Source organism: Pleurodeles waltl, chromosome 3_1 (assembly GCF_031143425.1).
Source record: "Pleurodeles waltl isolate 20211129_DDA chromosome 3_1, aPleWal1.hap1.20221129, whole genome shotgun sequence".
Taxonomy (NCBI): Eukaryota; Metazoa; Chordata; class Amphibia; order Caudata; family Salamandridae; genus Pleurodeles; species Pleurodeles waltl.
This window is the reverse complement of record NC_090440.1, coordinates 1573787821-1573810244: the sequence shown is the minus strand read 5'-3', so window position 1 is coordinate 1573810244 and position 22424 is coordinate 1573787821. Positions and strand designations below refer to the sequence as shown.

The 22424-nt window shown below is 49.1% G+C and overlaps 1 protein-coding gene across 1 annotated transcript in view; it reads left to right on the top strand.

Moving 5' to 3' along the window:
• The window catches only part of KCNJ3 (potassium inwardly rectifying channel subfamily J member 3), a 543712-nt gene that overhangs the window by 125347 nt on the left and 395941 nt on the right, over positions 1-22424 (top strand). The gene's annotated exons all lie outside the window — the stretch shown is intronic.

Genomic DNA, 22424 nt, shown 5'->3' with positions numbered 1-22424 from the left:
CCCTTGGGGACTGATCGGCCTATTGTTATTAGGCCGATCTGCCCCCAAGGGGGGCAGAAACCACTAGGCACCAGGGATTTTTTTTTTTCAATTTCACGGAAGGAGAGCGACCCCTTAGGCAAGGGTCACTCCCCTGGGGGGCAAATTTATTTTAGGCCATTTCTGCTCCTCTTGGGGGCAGATCGGCCTATTTCTATTAGGGGACAGAAACCACTTAGGCACCAGGTATTGGTGTGTGTGTATGTGTGTGTTTTGTTTGGGGGACAGCCCCTCGAGCAAGGGTCACTCCCCATGGGGGCACATTACTGTTGACCATATCTGCCCCCCTTGGGAGCAGATTGGCCTATTTTTGGAAGGCCCATCTGCCCCAAGGGGGGGAGAAAGACCACCAGAGGCCAGGGAACATTTTTTTTCAAAATAAGAGGGTGGAGGTATGGCCATACCCTCACCCCAAATAAGTGGGGCCAAACTTGTTCTGCCCACCAGTGGGCAGATGGGGCAATTACCCCCAATCCACACCCTGAGGGGCAAAAAGTCTACTAGATGCAAGGGAATTTAAAAATAAACAAAAAATGATGTGGTGGTGGCTACCAACCAGTATGGAAATGGTTATGTCCCCACCCCAACTGAAGGGGGTAACAGTCTTTAGCTCTCCCCCACACACTAAAACATCTTATCCCACGGCAAGCAAGAGGGCATTTGATTATTTTGGGTTTTGGTTTTACATTTGCACCATGAGAGCTTGGCTAACTCTCAAAATCGTCCCACTTGGAATGGTGTGGGCGGCACATTTTGGAGTTTGGGGCGCTGTCATTTAGAAAAATCCACAAGACCTAGATACATCTGAAAACAAAAAATCTGGGTGAGTCCAGGGTGGTGTGCTTCACATGCACCTCACACCATTTACCATGCAAACCTCCAACTTTGCTGAAAATCACACATTTTTTCCACATGTTTGTGATGGAACTTTCCGGAATCTGCAGGAACCCACAAAATTTCTACCACCAAGCATTGTCTCATCTATACCGATAAAGATTCTGCCCCACTTGTCAGCCTAAAAATGTTTTTTTTCAAACTGCCCTTTTGGACCCGCTTTGGTTCCCCTCAATTTCAAAATGTTTTTGGCTCTTCCCTGTCATAGGCACTTGGCCCACCTACACAAGTGAGGTATCATTTTTACCGAGAGACTGAGGGGAACATTGGGTGGTAGGAAGTTTGTCCTGGTGCGGTGATCCCACACAGAAATGTGGGAAAAATTTGATTTTTTTTAGCTACATTTGAGGTTTGCTGAGGATTCTGGGTAAGAAAACATTGGGGGATCCACGCAAGTCACACCTCCCTAGATTCCCTTGCGTGTATAATTTTCAGAAATGTTTGGGTTTGGTAGGTTTCCCTAATGGCTGCTGAGGCCAGGACCAAAAACACAGGTCCCCCCCTGCAAAAACAGGTAGTTTAGTATTTGATAATTTTGCGGTGTCGACATAGTGTTTTGGGGCATTTCCTTTGAGGGCAGTAGGCCTACCCACACAAGTGAGGTACCATTTTTATCGGGAGACTAGGGGAATGCTGGGTGGAATGACATTTGTGGCTCCTCTCAGATTCCAGAACTTTCTGTCACTGAAATTTGAGGAACAAGTGTTTTTTTGGCCACATTTTGAGGTTTGCAAAAGAGTCTGGGTAACTGGACCTGGTGAGAGCCCCACAAGTCACCCCATTCTGGATTCCCCCAGGTGTCTAGTTTTAAAAAATTCACAGGTTTGGTAGGTTTCCCTATGTGCCGGCTGAGCTAGAGGCCAAAATCTACAGCTAAGCACTTTGCAAAAAACACGTCGGATTTCAATGAAAAAATTTGATGTGTCCATGTTGCGTTTCCTGTCGTGAGCCTTAGGCCTACCCACCCAAGTGAGGTACCATTTCTATCGGGAGATTTGGGGGCCACAGAGTAGCAAAACACATGTTATTGCCTTTTGTCTTTCTCTACATTTTTTCCTTCCAAATGTAAGACAGAGTGTAAAAAAGACACCCTCAGAGATGTGCAAATAACCAATGCTTCTCAATACCTTATCTTGTGCCCATTTGTTGGAAATACAAGGTTTTCTTGATACCTATTTATCACTCTTTATATTTCAGCAAATGAATTGCTGAATACCTGGTATAGAATGAAAACCCATTGCAAGGTGCAGCTCATTTATTGGCTTTGGGTACCTAGGGTTCTTGATGAACCTACAAGCCCTATATATCCCCGCAACCAGAAAAGTCCAGCAGACGTAACGATATATTGCTTTAAACAATCTGACATTGCATGAAAAAGTTACAGAGTAAAACATTGAGGAAAATGGCTCTTTTTGTTACCTTATTTTCAATCTTTTTTTATTTCGGCTGTTATTTTCTGTAGGAAAACCTTGTAGGATCTACACAAATAACCCTTTGATGAATTCAAATTTTATCTACTGTTCAGAAATGTTTTGCCTTCTGGGATCCAGCATTGGTTTCACACCCATTTCTGTCACTTACCGGAAGGAGGCTGTAAGCAAAAAAAATAGTAAAAATGGGGTATGTCCCAGTAAAATACCACAATTGTGTTGAAAAATGGGGTTCTCTGATTCAAGTGTGCCTGTTTCTGAAAGCTGGGAACCTGGTGATTTTAGCACCGCAAACTCTTTGTTGATGTCATTTTCAGGGAAAAAAACACAAACCTTCTTCTGCAGCCCTTATTCCCATTTTATTTAAAAAAAAACAAAATTGTTGCTGTATTAGCCTTCAGGAGAACCCACAAACTCTGGGTACCTCTAGAATTCCTAGAATGTTGGAAAAAAGGATGCAAATTTGGCATGGGTAGCTTATGTGGACAAAAAGTTATGAGGGCCTAAGCGTGAACTGCTCCAAAAAGCCAAAAAAGGCCTTGCACCTGAGGGGGAAAAGGCCTAGCAGTGAAGGGGTTATTATTGTTTTAGGTATTTCAGTTTTTACGGAATTGACAGCTGCAATATTATTGTTTTTTTTTAAAATAATGTGTAAAATAGTTTTTAGGAATATTCTAACGCTGCAATCTGTTTGGTTCTATGTTGGGATTTCCGTTATTCATGAAGTCTGCTTGAATAATTGAATTAATAATTTACGGAGTAGGAAGGAGCTCTACAGGAACACAATCGCTTTTGGAAATTCATGACATCTAAAATGTGGCACTGGATTTATTCCAGTCTGTGTATTTCTCAGAGCCTTAAAAACTTAAATCGAAATTTTCAGTGCTTCTACTCATATGAATTTTTCTCTAACCAGAAAAGACAAACTCACGATGTAGCGTGTTGAAGTATTTTAATGATTTCCACACACAATGGCCCTCCCCACTACATTTCAAAACTTTTATCCACTCACCCCTTACATTGTTCGTTTAGTCACGTAGTTTACCATTGAAGTCCGAAGTGCTTTAGTTATCAATGCAATACCCATACCACCCTCTGTAATATTCTCTTTTGAATAAATCGGACTGAAGCTTTTTCTATGCAATGCTTCTTAGCAAACAACTTTAAACAGGCATTGGCAATGCCAAAAGGCTTCATCGTTGGGACCTATTGGCTTTGCCAATGCTAATTGGTGATGCTGTGCAGCATCAGCGAGAAGAAAAAAATACAAAAAAACATAGGCCCTCATTATGACATTGTCGGTAAATGGCACTTACTGCCATGCTGACTGCTGCCAACATACCATCGCTGCGTCGGATATCCGTACACCATATTATGACATACACACACAAATCCGTCACTATTCAACCACAGACACAAGTCTGCCACACCAGAGGTCAGTGATAAACCTGCGTTATCAAATCCCACACCGTTACGCTAACAGAACAACGCCCATCACATAATGACCCACGAATCACCACGGCGGACATTCAACCACGGTAAACCATTGGCAGTACATACCACTGTGTTCAAAATACACACACACAAACAAAGCAACACCACATTGGACAATTCAAACAACACACACCTGACACCTATACACACACCACACCCGCACACCCAAACCACTATGAAACACACACACACATTACCCACAACCCTTTACCATTACAAATAATTGTCACCAGAGAGAGCAAGACCACTCACTCAACAAGAGCCACATACCACTCACACCTATAGACCACTCACACACCCCACATCACACACCCCAACACATTACCCTACACACCCTCACCTACACAGCTCATGTAAAACCTATGGTACCACAAAGACACCCCCAATTCCCAGAGGAGGAGCTAAGGGTCATAGTGGAAGAAATCATCAGGGTAGAGCCACAGTTATTTAGAGCACAGGTGGAGGATCTTGGACAGGGTCAATTCCATCGGACAGCACTGCAGAACAAGGGATGATATCAGGAAGAGGTGGAACGACCTACAGGGGAAAGTGCATTCCATTGCAGCAAGACACCAACTAGCTGTACAGAGGACTGGCGGTAGACCCCCACCGCTTCTCCCACAACTAAAAACATGGGAGGAGCAAGTCTTGGCAATCATGCATCCTGGATGCCTGACCGGAGTAGGATGAGGACTGGACTCTGGTGAGTCAACTCTATACTATTATCACCCCTCCTACCTGCATGCCATCACATACCCCCACCCTCACCCTCACTCCCATCACTCCACTATTTCTCACACACCCCACCAGCACTTCTCACTTATTCCAATGCCAAGCCCTGCATGCTCTACCAATGCACGGACACCACTCACACCCCTGCATGGACACCTATCACCAAAGCATGCACACTAGAGAGAATCAGCTAGCCCACCACATACCAACTTAAACAAGTGAAAGCTGCCAGGGCAAATACAACCAAATAGGGCAACCCACTGATGCACAATATGTCACACACACAACCAATAACACATCATTTACATCCCCACAGGTATCCCAGCCAATGTCACCGCAGAAGAGGTGCCAGCACTATCCAGTCACCAACTGAAGAGGCCCACAGTGATGACAGCAACTCTGGTCGCCTGGATGACCAACCTGGCCCATCAGTTCACCCAGGCACAGTCACACACCACCACAGAGCGTCCCCCTTCTGGAAACCACCACAGCACCCACCCAGCGTACCCATACCTCTGTCCCCAGGACACGTCAATCAGCAGTTGGTCCACCTCTACAGGGACCCCAGGCCACACCTCATACCCAAGAAAATCAGGGACCTGGGGTCAGTGGCAGTGGGTACATGGTTCAAGGGACAGAGGCAGAGGACAACAGGGAAACTGGGAGGACTGTTGTGTGCCGGGGGAGGACAGGCCCAGGGAGACTCTCCAGGAGGCACTCACCGATATCCTGGGAGCCTACCAACATTCCCAGGACATGATGGGCCAGAACCTGGACAATGTGAAGGAGAACAGGCGGCTGCAGAAGGGACAGTACCTGGGGATCAGGTAGGACTTGCAGGCCATCAACACCACCCTGGTCTCCATAGCAGGAGTGCTGGCTGACATGGCCAACATTATGAGGGAGGCAGTCTCACAAGAGCGGGCCCCTGCCCCTAGCCAGACATCAGAATTGCATTCCACCTCCTCTGCCGCTGGTGGACAGGAGGCCCCGCCACAGGACCAACAGGCCACCAGCACCCCTCCCCCTGCAGAAGTTGAACCACCCCGCAAACATTCCCTGCGATCCAGGCAGAAGCCAGAGACTATTGCCAAGACCCCCACCAGGAAATGAGACTCTCCTGTCACCCTGTCCACCTTCAACTGCCTTTCCTCCCATTCCTATGCCCCCTTAGACAATGCACGTGTGCTACAAATAGACTGGTACAGTACCCTGGACATTCCTCCATCATCACCCCATCCCAATGCGCTTGCCCCTTTTCTTCTTAGCACTTCAATATACACACTTTGTAAAAATACAAGTATAGAGTATGTTACATTTTTAAAGTATGTATTCGTTTAACAAGGTTCAAACATTGCAATTCAACTGTACAGTAATTGTTCACATAGGAAAAACCTGTAGTTTCCTGCAGTGATCACACCAGGAGCAATAGTGGGGCACCAACATCTGCAAAATGAATTGTCAAAGGGTACAGTGAGAGGGCATAGAAGTGGGAAATAATACCATGACAGTGCCAAAGTTTTCCTAAATAATGACAATGAAATGTGAAGTAACACTATCTTACCTGTGTGTCATTGGAAGTATTGTCATATCAGTGCTGTTCTGTTGTCCTCATCCTCTGCCTCCTCATCCTCTCTGTCCACTGGGTAGACTGCTGCCACACTGCCATCTCCAGCCTCCTCTTTCTACAGCAAAGGCACATGGTGTCTCAAGGCAAGGTTGTGCAACATGCAGCATGCCACGATTATTGAGCAGACCTTCTTGGGTGAGTAGCACAGGGATCCACCAGTTAGATGGAGGCACCTGAACCTGGCCTTCAGGAGGTCAAAAGTTCTTTTGATTATCCTCTTGATCTCCAAGGTGCCTCATTGCAATGTTCTTCTGCCCTTGTCCCAGCATTCCTCACAGGGGACAGTAGCCATGATAGGTTGGGGTAACCAGAGTCACCTGCAAATATCGAGGGACAACATTAGGCCACACACTATCCCATATGGTCCCCACCATACCCATACACCAACATCTACTGGGTGGGAACCAGGGCTCACCTATTAGCCACACCGTGTGCCTCTGTATTTTGGCGATCACATTTGGGATGCTGCTATTCCTCAGGATAAAGGCATCATGCACCGACCCATGATACTTAACATTGACATGGGAGATGTACTGGTCCGCCAAGAACACCATCTGTTCATTCATGAAGTGGAAACTCTTACGATCTCTAAACACCTGTTCATTCTGGTGGGGTGAGGGCAAATTCAATATGATTTCCACTAATCACCCCAATTGTGTTGGGGATATGTCCCATTGCATAAAAGTCAGCCTTCAGTGTGGCCAAATCCTACACTTGGGAGAAAACAATGTAGTTGCACATGTGTTTAATCAGGGCAGACAACACTGTGGTCAGCACTATTGAGAACATTGGCTGAGACATTCCTGCTGCCAAGCCCACCGTCACTTGGAAACAACCAGTTAACAGGAAATAGAGCACAGACAGAGCTTGCACAAGAGGCGGGAATCCCAGTGGGGTGACGGATAGCAGATATCATGTCAGGCTCCAATTGGGCACACTGCTCTGTGATTGTGGCCCTGTCAAGTCTATAGGGAGGATGATGTACCTGTCCTCCACTGTTGCCAAGTCCACCAGGGGTCTCTACACGGGGGTATGTTTCCATCTCATATTCATCCACACCGGTAGCAGTCGTTGGGAGAAAAGAGTGATGAGCCGGTCACAAACTGAACACTGGAGCCACAACAGTACAATGCATGATGTCAATTTGTAATGGGTAAGTGGGATTTATCCTGTATGTCCAAATTCAAAATGTGACGCAGTTATTTTCCAGGGCCTGCCCCCCCCCCCCAAAATGGCATCCGCCTGTCCTGTGTGGAGGAACAGGTGGAAGTGAGGTAATTCCACTGACGTTGTGCGCTGTTGCGAGATGCGGTAGTGCAACTCCTCATTAGTTAACATTGGGCCCCATGGGTTTCAGTGGCCAATGGTGCTGTATGCCGGCGGTGACAGTATGCACTGCCGCGGACGTGACTGCCATTTTCTATCTCATCCATCGCTTGCTACCTGACCTTCAACAGGAGAGGACCTACACTGCATGTGATGTTGTGACCTGTGTCGGGAACCTACCATGGCTCGTGTGACTGGGGAAAGGGGCCCTGCCTTCACCGAGGCAGAGTTGGAGCGACTGGTGGATGGGGTCCTACCCCAGTAGGGACTGCTGTGTGGGCCTCCAGACCAACAGGTGAGTACACTGTGGGCACGATGCACGTGGCATGAATGCATGGAATGGTGTGTGTGAGGGCCTCATGTAAGGGGGATGGGTGGATGCCCTGTGGGCGGCATATTGGTCATGTGCTGGGCCATGTGTGAGCAAATGGTGATAGGGGTATAGTGGGCCATAGGTGTAACAGGCAGGATTGTCTGACTAATACCATTTTCCTGTGTGTATTTCCTCTGCAGGTCAGCGTCCATCAAAAGAAGGGTATATGTTGTGCCATTGCCAAGGACGTGTGGACCCTGGGTGTTGGAAAATGGGTTATTGGTAGGGCAGGTAGGTACCTACACCTAGCAACAAGCCACTAACCTCCACATAGGTACAGTTAGGTCTCAGTAAATTAATCCCAGCTCAACCCTTGGTAGCTTGGCAACGAGCGTCAAGGCTTAACTTAGGAGACAAAGTGTAAAGCATTCAAATATCACAAAACAGTAATTAAATAAAACACAGGAAACAGTTTAAAAATCCAAAACCAATTTATGAAAATAGTTTATATTTTTATCTTTAAAATTACACAAAAACGATTAAAATCGGTTCAGGGGAACCGGAGATATGAATTTTTAAAGAATTATTACTTTTCTAGCGCTTAGAAACAAAAAGCGCCAATCGGGTCATCTGGTTGCACCTCGACCGGGGCAAAGTCAAACTTTCAGGCCGACCGCGATGGAGCCCTGCTCGGCTACAGGTCGCGGGAGGCCTCGGTTAAAAAGTTACCTTCTGACTTAGTCTTTATTTTGAAGTTTTTCTTCACCGGGACGAACCTGCCAGTTGAATCCGACCTCCTGGAGCCCTTGTCCGGATACGCGATGTGGGTTTCCTCGGTGGAGACTTTTACCTTCGGACTTAGTCGTTTTTTCGAGAGGAAAATCCTTCGACCGGGGTAAACCTGGATCTTGATCCGACGTCCATGGAGCCCTTCTCGGATACGATGGCTGGGAGGTCCCGGTCAACTTTTTACGTTCGGACGTAGTCTCTTTTTTGGATGTTTTTCTTTACCGGGACGAACCACGAAGTCAGGCCGGGCCGCGGTTGAGGCAAGCCGGCTAGAATTTCCGCGGCGGGTCGGTCCCTCTCTGGAGCTTTTTTCCAAAAATTCTCAAATCTTTTCCAAACTTCTGGGGCTTCACCCAGATGTTCTTTTAAGGTTCTTTTGGGGTCCACAGCTCACCCCAAGGGTCCAGAAGTTCTGTGATGGTCCTTGGGGGGTGCGGACTTCAACTCCCAGAATGTACCTGGCGCAAACTCCTTTTTGGCCACTGGACAGTGGTCAGCTGGTCGCTTTCTTCAGGAGTTGGTGCAGGGGACTCTGGTTTAGCAATTTTTCACCTGTAGCAAACAGGGAGTCCCTCCTTGAACCAGTTGAAGCCAGGCAAAGTCCTTCTTGTGGTGAAGCCCAAGTGTGCAGCTGGTGCAGTCCTTCTGAGTGCAGGGTCCAGGAGCAGGCCAGGGGTCCAGCAGGGCAGTCCTTCTTCTTCTTTAGTTCCTTTCTTGTTGAATTCTGGAGGGGATCTGAGGTGTGGGTGCAGGTCTGCCAGTTTTATCCTTGCTCCTGGGTGAAAAGCAGGGGGGCCCTGGTTCTCCAATCAGGGACAGGGTCGTCCCCCTGTGATGACCACTTCCTGGGAAGTGTGGCAAAAATCCATCCCAGAAGGCAACAGTCTCTAAAAATCCAACATGGATGAATCTGATTTTTGGAGGTTACATCTGGCTGAGCCCACCCACTGGTGTGGCTAAAAATCATAAACACACCCCTCTCCTGCCCTCTCCTAATCTAATCAAGGGGGCACCTAATTGTCTGGGGTTGCAGGATGTGGGGGTGTTGCTGGGTGCTCCAAATGTCCTTCTCTGCCTTTGAAGACCAGTTTGGCAGCCCTCCCCCTTCCTGCCTCACCATCTGCTGAGGGGAGATTCTCTCCCCCAAGCACATTCCTTTGTGTGAAGCCAGGCCACTTCACACCTAATCAAGGCAGCCTGGCAGAAGCTGCTGCAGGCTGGCCAATCAGAGCACAGCAGCAAAAACAATGCATAGCTGAAATTGGCAACTTTTTAGGTAAAGTCTAAACTTTTTACCTGGACAAGTTATATTAAATCCAACAACTGGAAGTTGTGGGATTTATTACAACAATCAATTTGATACCAAATTCTTGGTATGTAACATTTAAGGAGACTTTAAAATTTAAAATAAAGTCTGCCCATTCTAGCCTATGAAGGCCATTTACTTCAATGAGGGAAAAACGAATTTGGCTGTTTTTACCTCACCAGGGCTTATAAATCTATTTTTATAAAGTCCCTGCTTATAGTTACATGGCACCCAGCCCTAGGGGCACATAGGGCACACCTTAGGGGTGACTTATATGTAAAAATAAGGTAGTTTAAGACTTTGGAAGTACCTTTAATTCCAAAGTCGAATTTGCATATAACTTTAATTTAAAAGCAGCCAGCAAGGCAGGCTTGCTTTTAAAATGACACTGGGCACCTCAGCAGTGCACCTAGGTGTGCACCACCTATGCTGTGGTCCCTAAACCTACATGCCCTACCATATACTAGGGACTTATAGGTAGGTTAACTTAGCCAATTATAATTAGCCTAATTTGCATATCCATTTTACACAGAGCACAGGCCCTGGGACTGGTTAGCAGTACCCAGGGCACCATCAAAGTCAGGAAAACACCAGCAAAAAGAGGAAAATGGGGGCAAAAAGTTATGGGGCCTCTGCAATCAGCCCTGTTTTCTCACACAACCCCCCTCCAGCCCACACGCCCAGGAGAATCAGCCCAACCCTGGGAGAGTCTTCCTGGCTTGTTAGGCGAGGAAGACAGTGAAGAAAACTGGCTGTCCCTTTGCAGGGCCTACTCTGCCTTATATCCTCCTGTCAGGGTCACTCCCTATGGGTAGTGAAGCTATCCCAACAGTAAAAGGACCCAACTCAAACTGAAACTTCCCTCTAGGGGGGGTCTTCCTCCTTTCTCTCTGCCAACTTGGGTAGTGAGGTGCCCACCTCCCCTACTCCAAACTTTGCTAGGGCAACACCTAGCTTACCCAAAGAGGTCACCCAACACTTGAGCAACCCCACCATGACCAATAGGGTCAGAGGGCCTACTTTACTATTGGCCCTGGGGTCTGCCTCCCAGGCCAAGTACAGTGCTGCCAGGAAGGCTAGCACCCAGCAGAGGCTACTGACAGCTGTCAGTACCCAGAACTACACCCTAAGCTCTCCACTGACAGGTGGCTGAGCTGCTTTAGGGGCATCTTTGGGGTCCTGGCACCCCTCTTGCTGTCTAGAGTGGGGGGCTACCACCTCCTGTGGCAGACACCCTCCTTCCACTCTCCCTTCTGTCAGTGCAGGGGCAACACCTTGCATCTGGACAGCTGCCTGACTACTCAGGACTTCCTTGGGGTCAGGTGAGGCCTCACCAGTGCCAACTCTGGGCTCCCCCCTTACTGGGGCAGAAGGCCCTTGGCTCCCTGGAACTCTCTTTAAGAGTGGCCTACCCTTCCTTTTCTTCTTTCCTTTTCTTGGGGACCCCTGTCTCCTAACTGTAGGGACTGACTCCCCAGGACTTTGGGTTGGGGGGGCGCCCTGGGCGACCACCCCATCTGTGACCAGACATACCTCTGGGAGGTCATTGCCCAGGATACAATCTAGGGGAAGGTCAGCACTGACTACCACCCTAATCCAGTCAAGGATACCCTCCCTCTCTAGGGGCACTATGGCTACAGGTTTGGAGGTGACCTCCCCTGTGGCTATCCTGACTTTCTTTGTCTTTCCTGGGACATACATGTCTGGGGTCACTAACCGGTCACTCACTATAGTGTGACTGGCACAGGTGTCTCTCAGGCCAGTGGTAGGGATCCCATTCACTTGAATGTGGTGGAAGTGCCTACTCCCACCCTCAGGGATCACCAGCTTACCATCTGGTCCTGTCTCCCAGCTCAATGCTAAGAGGACTTCATCATCTGAGGAATCCTCCTCCATGGCTACACTGGACAGCCCAATGCTAACCACCTTCTTTGGACAGGCTGCATCTCCTCTGAAGTGACCTGTCTGCTGACAGTCAAAGCAAGCCCTGCTGTCCAAGAGATTTTTTAACCCTGGGTCTCCCTGTCTCTGCTTGTCAGAGTGGGAGTGGGATTTACTCTCCTCCTTCTTAGGGTTCTGGGGTACAGAGGGAGTCTCTGTGGTGGGCTTACCACCTCCCTCCTTAGGTTTTTGGGGACCTGTCCCCCCTTTCTTGGAGTCTCCCCCCTGGGACTTGACAACCACCCTGGTTCTCAACCACTCATCAGGTGCCTCCCCTAGCTCTCTAGGGTTGGTCTGCTTAGAGTCCACTAGATGCTGGCGTAACCTTTCCTGGGTACAATTGGTCAAGATGTGCTCTCTCATGATCAGATTGTATAACCCCTCATAAGTATCTACTTTGTTACCAATAATCCAGCCCTCTAGTGCCTTTAGTGAAATGTCCACAAAGTCAACCCAAGACTGGGTACTGACCTTCTGGGTGTCCCTGAACTTCATTCTATATTGCTCTGAGGTCAGACGAAACTTCTTGGCTAAGCACCTCTTCATACTAGGGTATGAATCTGCCTCCTCCCCCCTTAAGGTCAGAAGCCTATCCCTCCCTGAGTTGGGGACCAACTCCCACAAAAGGGAACCCCAGTATTGAGGCCTAACCCTTCTCATTTGGAGTGCCCTCTCAAAGGCCCCCAGCCACTTATCTATGTCATCCCCCTCTACATAAGCAGGAACCACCCCCTTGGGTAATCTGGGGCAAACTCCCCCACCCATGGACACCTCAGCTTCTTTATCGCTGCTTCCATCTCTTTTCTCTTTGTATGCCCACTTTTTCTTTTCTAGGGGCAGCTTCTCTGTTTCCAAAGCTATGTATGCTAGCTGGGCCTCCAGCTCTCTTTCTCTGATGGATGGGTTCTCTCCTCCTGAAAGGACCCCCTTCCCACCACTAGCTTTGGGTCTGCCCCTAGTGACTGTATCTACTGAGGACCGTTCTTCCTCATCCTCACTTAGGCTCAGATGCCTTCCCTCCCCTGAGTGGTTAGAGCTTGCATCCTCCCTTCTTTCTCCCTCCTCTGGAGCTTCTTCTGACTCTACCTCTTGGGCCTCAGCCCATGCTGTCAGGGATGTGATCAGGATTTGCTTCCTGAGATCAGTGGTTGCAGGCAACCCTCTTTCAATACACAACCCCCTAAGCTGGACTACTGTCAGTGTGGGTAGGCTAGCCAGATCAAGCTCCATGGTTCCCTAGTTTTGTGTCAACAAAAACTTTTTGCAAAAATTGGAAACAAGAATTTAGAAAAATTACAAAAATTCAATATTTGAAATTAATCCAAAATAAAAATTAAAAACAATTTTTGCACTAGGACAATTTAAAGGATTTTTAATTTGTTTTACCTAAAACTGTAACGTGATATTGAACACAAGTACAGGATCCCGTCGCTGCTTCCAATTATGTTGTAAAATGGGTTATTGGTAGGGCAGGTAGGTACCTACACCTAGCAACAAGCCACTAACCTCCACATAGGTACAGTTAGGTCTCAGTAAATTAATCCCAGCTCAACCCTTGGTAGCTTGGCAACGAGCGTCAAGGCTTAACTTAGGAGACAAAGTGTAAAGCATTCAAATATCACAAAACAGTAATTAAATAAAACACAGGAAACAGTTTAAAAATCCAAAACCAATTTATGAAAATAGTTTATATTTTTATCTTTAAAATGACACAAAAACGATTAAAATCGGTTCAGGGGAACCGGAGATATGAATTTTTAAAGAATTATTACTTTTCTAGCGCTTAGAAACAAAAAGCGCCAATCGGGTCATCTGGTTGCACCTCGACCGGGGCAAAGTCAAACTTTCAGGCCGACCGCGATGGAGCCCTGCTCGGCTACAGGTCGCGGGAGGCCTCGGTTAAAAAGTTACCTTCTGACTTAGTCTTTATTTTTAAGTTTTTCTTCACCGGGACGAACCTGCCAGTTGAATCCGACCTCCTGGAGCCCTTGTCCGGATACGCGATGTGGGTTTCCTCGGTGGAGACTTTTACCTTCGGACTTAGTCGTTTTTTCGAGATGAAAATCCTTCGACCGGGGTAAACCTGGATCTTGATCCGACGTCCATGGAGCCCTTCTCGGATACGATGGCTGGGAGGTCCCGGTCAACTTTTTACGTTCGGACTTAGGCGGTCATTCTGACCCTGGCGGTCAAAGACCGCCAGGGCGGAGGACCGCGGGAGCACCGCCGACAGGCCGGCGGTGCTCCAATGGGGATTCCGACCGCGGCGGTAAAGCCGCGGTCGGACCGGTACCACTGGCGGTCTCCCGCCAGTGTCCCGCCGCCCCATTGAATCCTCCAAGGCGGCGCAGCTTGCTGCGCCGCCGAGGGGATTCCGACCCCCCCTACCGCCATCCAGATCCCGGCGGTCCGACCGCCGGGAACCGGATGGCGGTAGGGGGGGTCGCGGGGCCCCTGGGGGCCCCTGCAGTGCCCATGCCACTGGCATGGGCACTGCAGGGGCCCCCGTAAGAGGGCCCCTACAAGTATTTCACTGTCTGCTGCGCAGACAGTGAAATACGCGACGGGTGCAACTGCACCCGTCGCACAGCTTTCACTCCGCCGGCTCGATTCCGAGCCGGCTTCATCGTGGAAGCCTCTTTCCCGCTGGGCTGGCGGGCGGCCTGAAGGCGGCCGCCCGCCAGCCCAGCGGGAATGTCAGAATTACCGCCGCGGTCTTTCGACCGCGGAACGGTAACCTGACGGCGGGACTTTGGCGGGCGGCCTCCGCCGCCCGCCAAGGTCAGAATGAGGGCCTTAGTCTCTTTTTTGGATGTTTTTCTTTACCGGGACGAACCACGAAGTCAGGCCGGGCCGCGGTTGAGGCAAGCCGGCTAGAATTTCCGCGGCGGGTCGGTCCCTCTCTAGAGCTTTTTTCCAAAAATTCTCAAATCTTTTCCAAACTTCTGGGGCTTCACCCAGATGTTCTTTTAAGGTTCTTTTGGGGTCCACAGCTCACCCCAAGGGTCCAGAAGTTCTGTGATGGCCCTTGGGGGGTGCGGACTTCAACTCCCAGAATGCACCTGGCGCAAACTCCTTTTTGGCCACTGGACAGTGGTCAGCTGGTCGCTTTCTTCAGGAGTTGGTGCAGGGGACTCTGGTTTAGCAATTTTTCACCTGTAGCAAACAGGGAGTCCCTCCTTGAACTAGTTGAAGCCAGGCAAAGTCCTTCTTGTGGTGAAGCCCAAGTGTGCAGCTGGTGCAGTCCTTCTGAGTGCAGGGTCCAGGTGCAGGCCAGGGGTCCAGCAGGGCAGTCCTTCTTCTTCTTTAGTTCCTTTCTTGTTGAATTCTGGAGGGGATCTGAGGTGTGGGTGCAGGCCTGCCAGTTTTATCCTTGCTCCTGGGTGAAAAGCAGGGGGGCCCTGGTTCTCCAATCAGGGACAGGGTCGTCCCCCTGTGATGACCACTTCCTGGGAAGTGTGGCAAAATTCCATCCCAGAAGGCAACAGTCTCTAAAAATCCAACATGGATGAATCTGATTTTTGGAGGTTACATCTGGCTGAGCCCACCCACTGGTGTGGCTAAAAATCATAAACACACCCCTCTCCTGCCCTCTCCTAATCTAATCAAGGGGGCACCTAATTGTCTGGGGTTGCAGGATGTGGGGGTGTTGCTGGGTGCTCCAAATGTCCTTCTCTGCCTTTGAAGACCAGTTTGGCAGCCCTCCCCCTTCCTGCCTCACCATCTGCTGAGGGGAGATTCTCTCCCCCAAGCACATTCCTTTGTGTGAAGCCAGGCCACTTCACAGCTAATCAAGGCAGCCTGGCAGAAGCTGCTGCAGGCTGGCCAATCAGAGCACAGCAGCAAAAACAATGCAGAGCTGAAATTGGCAACTTTTTAGGTAAAGTCTAAACTTTTTACCTGGACAAGTTATATTAAATCCAACAACTGGAAGTTGTGGGATTTATTACAACAATCAATTTGCTACCAAATTCTTGGTATGTAACATTTAAGGAGACTTTAAAATTTAAAATAAAGTCTACCCATTCTAGCCTATGAAGGCCATTTACTTCAATGAGGGAAAAACGAATTTGGCTGTTTTTACCTCACCAGGGCTTATAAATCTATTTTTATAAAGTCCCTGCTTATAGTTACATGGCACCCAGCCCTAGGGGCACATAGGGCACACCTTAGGGGTGACTTATATGTAAAAATAAGGTAGTTTAAGACTTTGGAAGTACCTTTAATTCCAAAGTCGAATTTGCATATAACTTTAATTTAAAAGCAGCCAGCAAGGCAGGCTTGCTTTTAAAATGACACTGGGCACCTCAGCAGTGCACCTAGGTGTGCACCACCTATGCTGTGGTCCCTAAACCTACATGCCCTACCATATACTAGGGACTTATAGGTAGGTTAACTTAGCCAATTATAATTAGCCTAATTTGCATATCCATTTTACACAGAGCACAGGCCCTGGGACTGGTTAGCAGTACCCAGGGCACCATCAAAGTCAGGAAAACACGAGCAAAAAGAGGAAAATGGGGGCAAAAAGTTATGGGGCCTCTGCAATCAGCCCTGTTTTCTCACACTGGGGTTCTACGGCAGGCAGAGAACCCACTGTTGGAAAAGGTGGGAGGACCTGAGACACTGGGCACGGAAGATGGAGGAGGCCAGCTGGGGATCGCCTCCCAATGAGGAAGGGGTGTCTGTCGAACCCTGACCCCCCCTGATGGCGGCCTACCCTGAGCTGGATGGGCGCATGAGGGCATCACAGCAGCCACAAGGGGGTGAGTACAGTTCCCATCATTACAACTTACGCACCGTAGGGTGGTGTCCGGGTGGGGGGGGGGTGTCAGTGGGTGCTCCTAACCCAGGCCTGACATTGCAGAGTAGGTCCCATGGTGGCCAGGGTTCTGAAGTGATAATCCTGCTATGTAGCTCTAGGCACCCACTACTGGTCAGGGCTACGTGGGACGCAGGTGTGCTGCATTTGGCGGTGTGTGCCCCTCCCCATGCCTTGTTGGCTAGCAATATAACTGGCAATGAAATGCATAGAGCGCAGGGCTGTTCCCTGTGTGTGAGAGTGGTGTGTACGCCAAGGGTGGTGTTGTTGCAGCCATTGACCTAGTGTATCCTTTGTCTCTTCCTCCCCTTTTTGTTTTGTCACCCTGTCTTTATGTGCATTAGCATCATCTGGCGGGGGAGCAGAGGCACCAGCGACGGAGGAGCAGAGGCACCGGTGATTGAGGGAGCTGCATCCCACAGGACCCAGAAGGCAGAGTCCACCGACGGTGAGTGCACCAGTGGGATGGAGGGCGAGGGGAGCACCACAGCGGAGACTGGAGGGGACATTTATGACACAGATACCTTGTCTGATGGAAGCTCCCTGGTGGTGGCGGACACCTCTGTGACCACCCCAGCTACAGCTACAGTCGCCACCCCCGTACCAGCACTGGCCTCCCAGCAGCCCCTCATTGAGTTGCCATGCCTGCTCCCAGGAGGGTGGGCATCTCCTTCGCCCTACGCACCTCAGGCCCTGCCCTAGTGAGCCCTGCTTCCCTGTGTTAGGAGGCTATTGACCTCCTGAGATCCATGTCTGTAGGGCAGTCAACCATTGTGAATGCCATCCAGGGGCTGGCAGCCCAAATGCAAAAGACTAATGCATTCCTGAAGGGCATTCACACTGGCTTGGCGGCCCAACAGAGATCAATCCAGGCTCTGGCCTCCTCTCTGATGGCAGCCATTGTCCCTGTTTCTACCCTCTAACTTCCTCTTCCCAATTCCATTCCCCTCAACCCCAACCTATCCCAAGCACACAGGCAGACGAGCATGCACAGAGGACAACACACAAGAGTGGCACAGGCAAACACAAGCACCATACATCATCCCACAGGGACTCACACAAACACCATCCAGATGCAGACATACCAACATCCACAATTGCCACTGTATCCCCCTCCTCCTTCTCCACCTCCCTCCCACTTCTGTCTACACTCACACCTGCATGCACTATATCCTCATCCACTACCAGCATCACCACCACACCTAGTAGCACACACACCTCACTGGCAGACACCACCACAACAGCCATGCCCAGAGGGTGAAGGAGCCTGCACCAGGCAGCCTCAAGGAAAAGGTGCCTGCCCCAGCAGCTGCCCAAAAGACCAATGAGCCAGCCCCAGCTGCTGCCAGGAAGGGCAAGGAGACAGCCCCAGCTGCTGTCAGGAAGGGCAAGGAGCCAGCCCCAGCTGCTGCCAGGAAGGGCAAGGAGCCAGCCCCAGCTGCTGCCAGCAAGGGTAAGGAGCCAGCACCAGCAGGCAGGAAGGACAAGGGGCCTGGTGCACGGTCTCAGATGGAGCCCCCACCACCAGCCATCAGTAGGCAGCCGTCCAAGGCAGCAGGGGATAGGCTGGAGCCTCCCCCCACAAGCATCAGTAGCACCACCACCACCAGTGGGCAGCCGTCCGAGGCTGCAGGGGATGGGCTGGAGCCTCCCCCCACAAGCATCAACAGCACCACCACTAGTGGGCAGCCGTCCGAGGCTGCAGGAGATGGGCTGGAGCCTCCCCCCACCAGCAGCAGTAGCACCACTACCACCACTGGGCAGCCATCACCGCCGGGGGACGGTATGTAATCCTGCATCCATGGGCTGCTTTGCAGTCTGCCCCCTGCAAATCCAGTGGGTATGACACCCACCTGAGAGACTGTGACCTTGCACTCCCCAGGATCAAGAGCACAGGGCATGATGCCTCCTCCAGAACCAGTGGGTAAGACACCCACCTACCCCAGCCTTCCCAGGATCAAGATGACAGGGCACGATGCCCCCTCCAGAACCAGTGGGTAAGACACCCACCTACCCCAGCCTCCCCAGGATCAAGAGCACAGAGCATGATGCCCCCTCCAGAACCAGTGGGTAAGACATCCACCTACCACAACCTCCCCAGGATCAAGAGCACAGGGCACAATGCCCCCTCCAGAACCAGTGGGGAGACACCCACTTGAGAGACTGGGGACTTGCACTGCCCATGACAGAGCTATGGACATTTTGCCCACTCCAGCGCAAGTGGGCAAGTCACCCACTTGAGAGACTGTGGCCTTGCACTCCCCAGGACCAAGCACAGGTCATGTTGCCCCCTCCAGAACCAGTGGTGTTGTTCCATCTGCCGGCTGAGGTGCCCCTGTCCCCTGTTCCCCTGAGGTGCCTGCCTATTTTCCAACGGTGTTCTCTCTGTGTTGATGCAGGTGACAAGTGAGGCCTTGGACTTTGGCCTGTGGCCCTATGGCCCACTCACACTGAGGACTGGGCAGTGTCCCTTGAACTGTACATTTGTATATACCAGTTACATTGTATATTTCTTATTTATACTGTGTTGATCTTATTACACTCACTTTAATTTATTCCTGTTGTCCTTGCATTAATACATCAGAGAAACAAGGTATATATGTTTTATTACTGCATCTGATTGTGTTTATGGTGTTGGGGCTGTGTGTTGTGCATGTGTGTGTCACTCTCTTTTTCTCCCCCCTCCCTTGTGTGCTAGGTGGCTGTACTCACCATAGTCGTCTTCGCCGGCGTTGGTGTTCGTTGTGGAGCAGCACGTAGAAAATCATTGGAAATACGTGCACCTCGGCCTCCATGGCGGCGTGGTTGTTCCCTGTGTCTCCAACGGTGAGTAGTTTCACTTCTAAGGTCTGTTTCTGCCAGGATTTTGATGTCATTTGTACCGCCGCAGAAGAGGTGGCGGATTGCAGGGTCTTAATACGGTGGGCGGGACATTGACTTCTTGCTAGCTGTAGGCGGCTACCGCTCTGGTGGCTGTTGTTTCCACCCTGGCGGTCGGTGTGGTAAAGTGGCTGTCTATCTGAGTTCTCATCGCCATGGTCATAATTTGGCAGTAATTACCGCCAGCCTGTTGATGGTATTACCGCCAATTAATCACCGACCGCCCGGGTTGCAATGAGGGCCATAGTCTTTGCTGAAGATCGAGTATTTTTCCTAAAAGCTCTCATGCTTGATAATATATTATGATTATAATTTTGAATTGCATTTATATAGAGTTTATTACCCCTTTTGAGGCTTCGAAGCGTTTTGTTGGAGTAACATGCTTCTCTGGAACCCAAGGTTAGAGGTTAAGAGTAGATTAGTAATCTTTTTTGAGGTAGGTGGGTGGATCGGATTGGGATGGGGTAGACTAGGTGGGGTGGATTAGACTGAAGTTGGGTGGACTCGAGTGGGGTCGGGTTGATTTGAGTGGTCTGGATTCCATTGAGGTGGGTGGATTGGATTGGAGTAGGGTGAATTAGATTTAGTGTAGTGGACTGGAGTGGGGTGGCTGGGGTGGGGTGGAATGGAGTGTGATGGATTAGACTGGAGTGGGGTGGAGTGGTTTGGAGTTAAGTGGAGTTGATTGCATTGCAGTGGGGTAGATCAGATTAGAGTGAGGTGGATTGGATTACATGAGGTGGATTAGATGTGGAAGCCTGAATTTGGGGTACAATGGGGTGGGGTGGTTTGGGCTGGGGTGGATTGGAGTGGCATACATTGGAGTGGTATGGATATTTTGAGGTGGATTGGAGTAGAATAGACTGGAGTATGATGGATTGGACTGGAGTTGGGTGAACATTTTGTCGTGGGTGGATTTTTCGAGTGGATTGGAGTAGAGTAGGGTGAATTGTACTGCAAGGGTGTGGGGTGAATTGGATTGGTGTTAGATGGATTTGATTGCAATGGGGTGATTGGACTGGAGTGGGGTGGACTAATGTGGATTAGATTGGACTGGGGTGAAATGGATTAAGGTGAATTTGACAGAAGTGGGATGAATTGGAGTGGGGTGGGTTGGAGTGAGGTGGATTGGAATGTGATTGACTGGATTGAAGTGGGGTGGAATGGAGTGGAATGGGCTAGAATGGATTTGAGTCTGTGGATTGGGTAGACTGGTATGGAGTGGGTTGGATTGGTGTGGGGTGGAGTGGACTGGGCTGGATTAAAGTGGGGTGGATTGAGGTGGGGTGGATTGGATTGGTGCAATGTTAATTGTATTGGAGTGAGGTAGTTGGGATTGGTTTGGATTGAATTGGTGTGGGGGGGATTAGAGTTAGGTGGATTGTGGTGGATTCGAGGGTTGTCTGAGGTGAATCGGGATGAAATGGGGTGGGTTGGATGGGGTGAAGTGGATTTGATTGTAGTGGGGTGGATTGGAGAGGGGCAGATTGTTTTGGATTGCAGTGGGGCAGATTGAAGTGGGGCGGATTGTTTTGGATTGGAGTGGGGCAGATTGTTTTGGATTGGAGTATGACAGATTGGAGTGGTGCAGATTGTTTTGTACTGGAATGGGGCACATTGGGTTGGAGCAGAATATTTTGGGTCAGAGTGTTGCAGATCTTTTAGATTAAGTGGGACAGATTGTTTAGGATTGAAGTGGGGCAGATTGTTTTGGATTTGAGTGGGGTAGATTGGATTGGTCTGGGGTTGATTGCATTGGAGTGGCGTGGATTGGGGTGGAGTCGGAGGTTGGATTGGGGTGATGTGAAGTGAATTGGATTGAAGTAGTATGTGAACAAAAGTCAACATTGAAAAAAGACAAGCCTAGCACTCATTTTCAAGTATTAGAACAATCAGCATCTTGGAATGTTGTGAACTTAAATACATCCCAGCTTTGTAGAAAGACAGTGCACTCTCATACAAAATTAAACTTAATATAAAATCAATATGAATATTGTTCCATTACTACTGCTCTCTATTTAGCATTAGGGAACATATAGAATCTGAACATTACATCTAAAATAGTAAAAAGATTAGATGTTACCCTAATACAACTGGAGTTACAATCAATATTAGTACCTGCCGAAAACCTCATGTTTGTAACATAAATCTAAAATGTATACCTGTAAAGTGCAATAAAGTAATAGTGATACCAGGATTTTACACGGTGTAAATTCACAGCCTCCCATTAAACACTCCATATAGCATTTACAAAGAACAATTCACAACACATATCCTCTTCATGTTGAAAAACAGTATATAGTGTTTCAGTAATAAGAGGCATATAATAAAGCAGAATTTTCCAATTTCGAAATTAATCCATTTTAGGCTACATTATATATCAAAATGAACATCGTCCACTCAGTCTTTCTATAAGTGCACCATTAAGTTGAAAAAGCGGATGTCACCCAAGTGTTCCAAGTGCTGATGGAAGAGAAGGGTAGGGTGCCCAACTGGAGCCACCACTCAAACCCAGCACTCTAAGCAAGAGATATATGAAAAATATATATATATATATTTTAGCTACTGGCAGATGCCAGTAGCTAGCTTTATTTAGGACCATTTTTTCCATAGACAGAGTGTTTTTTGTTTTACCAATAACTTTGGCGCCATCTTCGCGAAATTTTCAAACTTATAATTTAGTCAGTTCAGCTGTGGTGTTGAAAGTTTTAGGGTAATCTGCCAAGCGGGGGCTGAGAAAAAGGCAGGCCCCAAAACCCTTTTTCCCCGTTCTATGTCAATGAGATTTTTCACATTTTTTAACACAATTACAGCTCGAACTGCTGGAC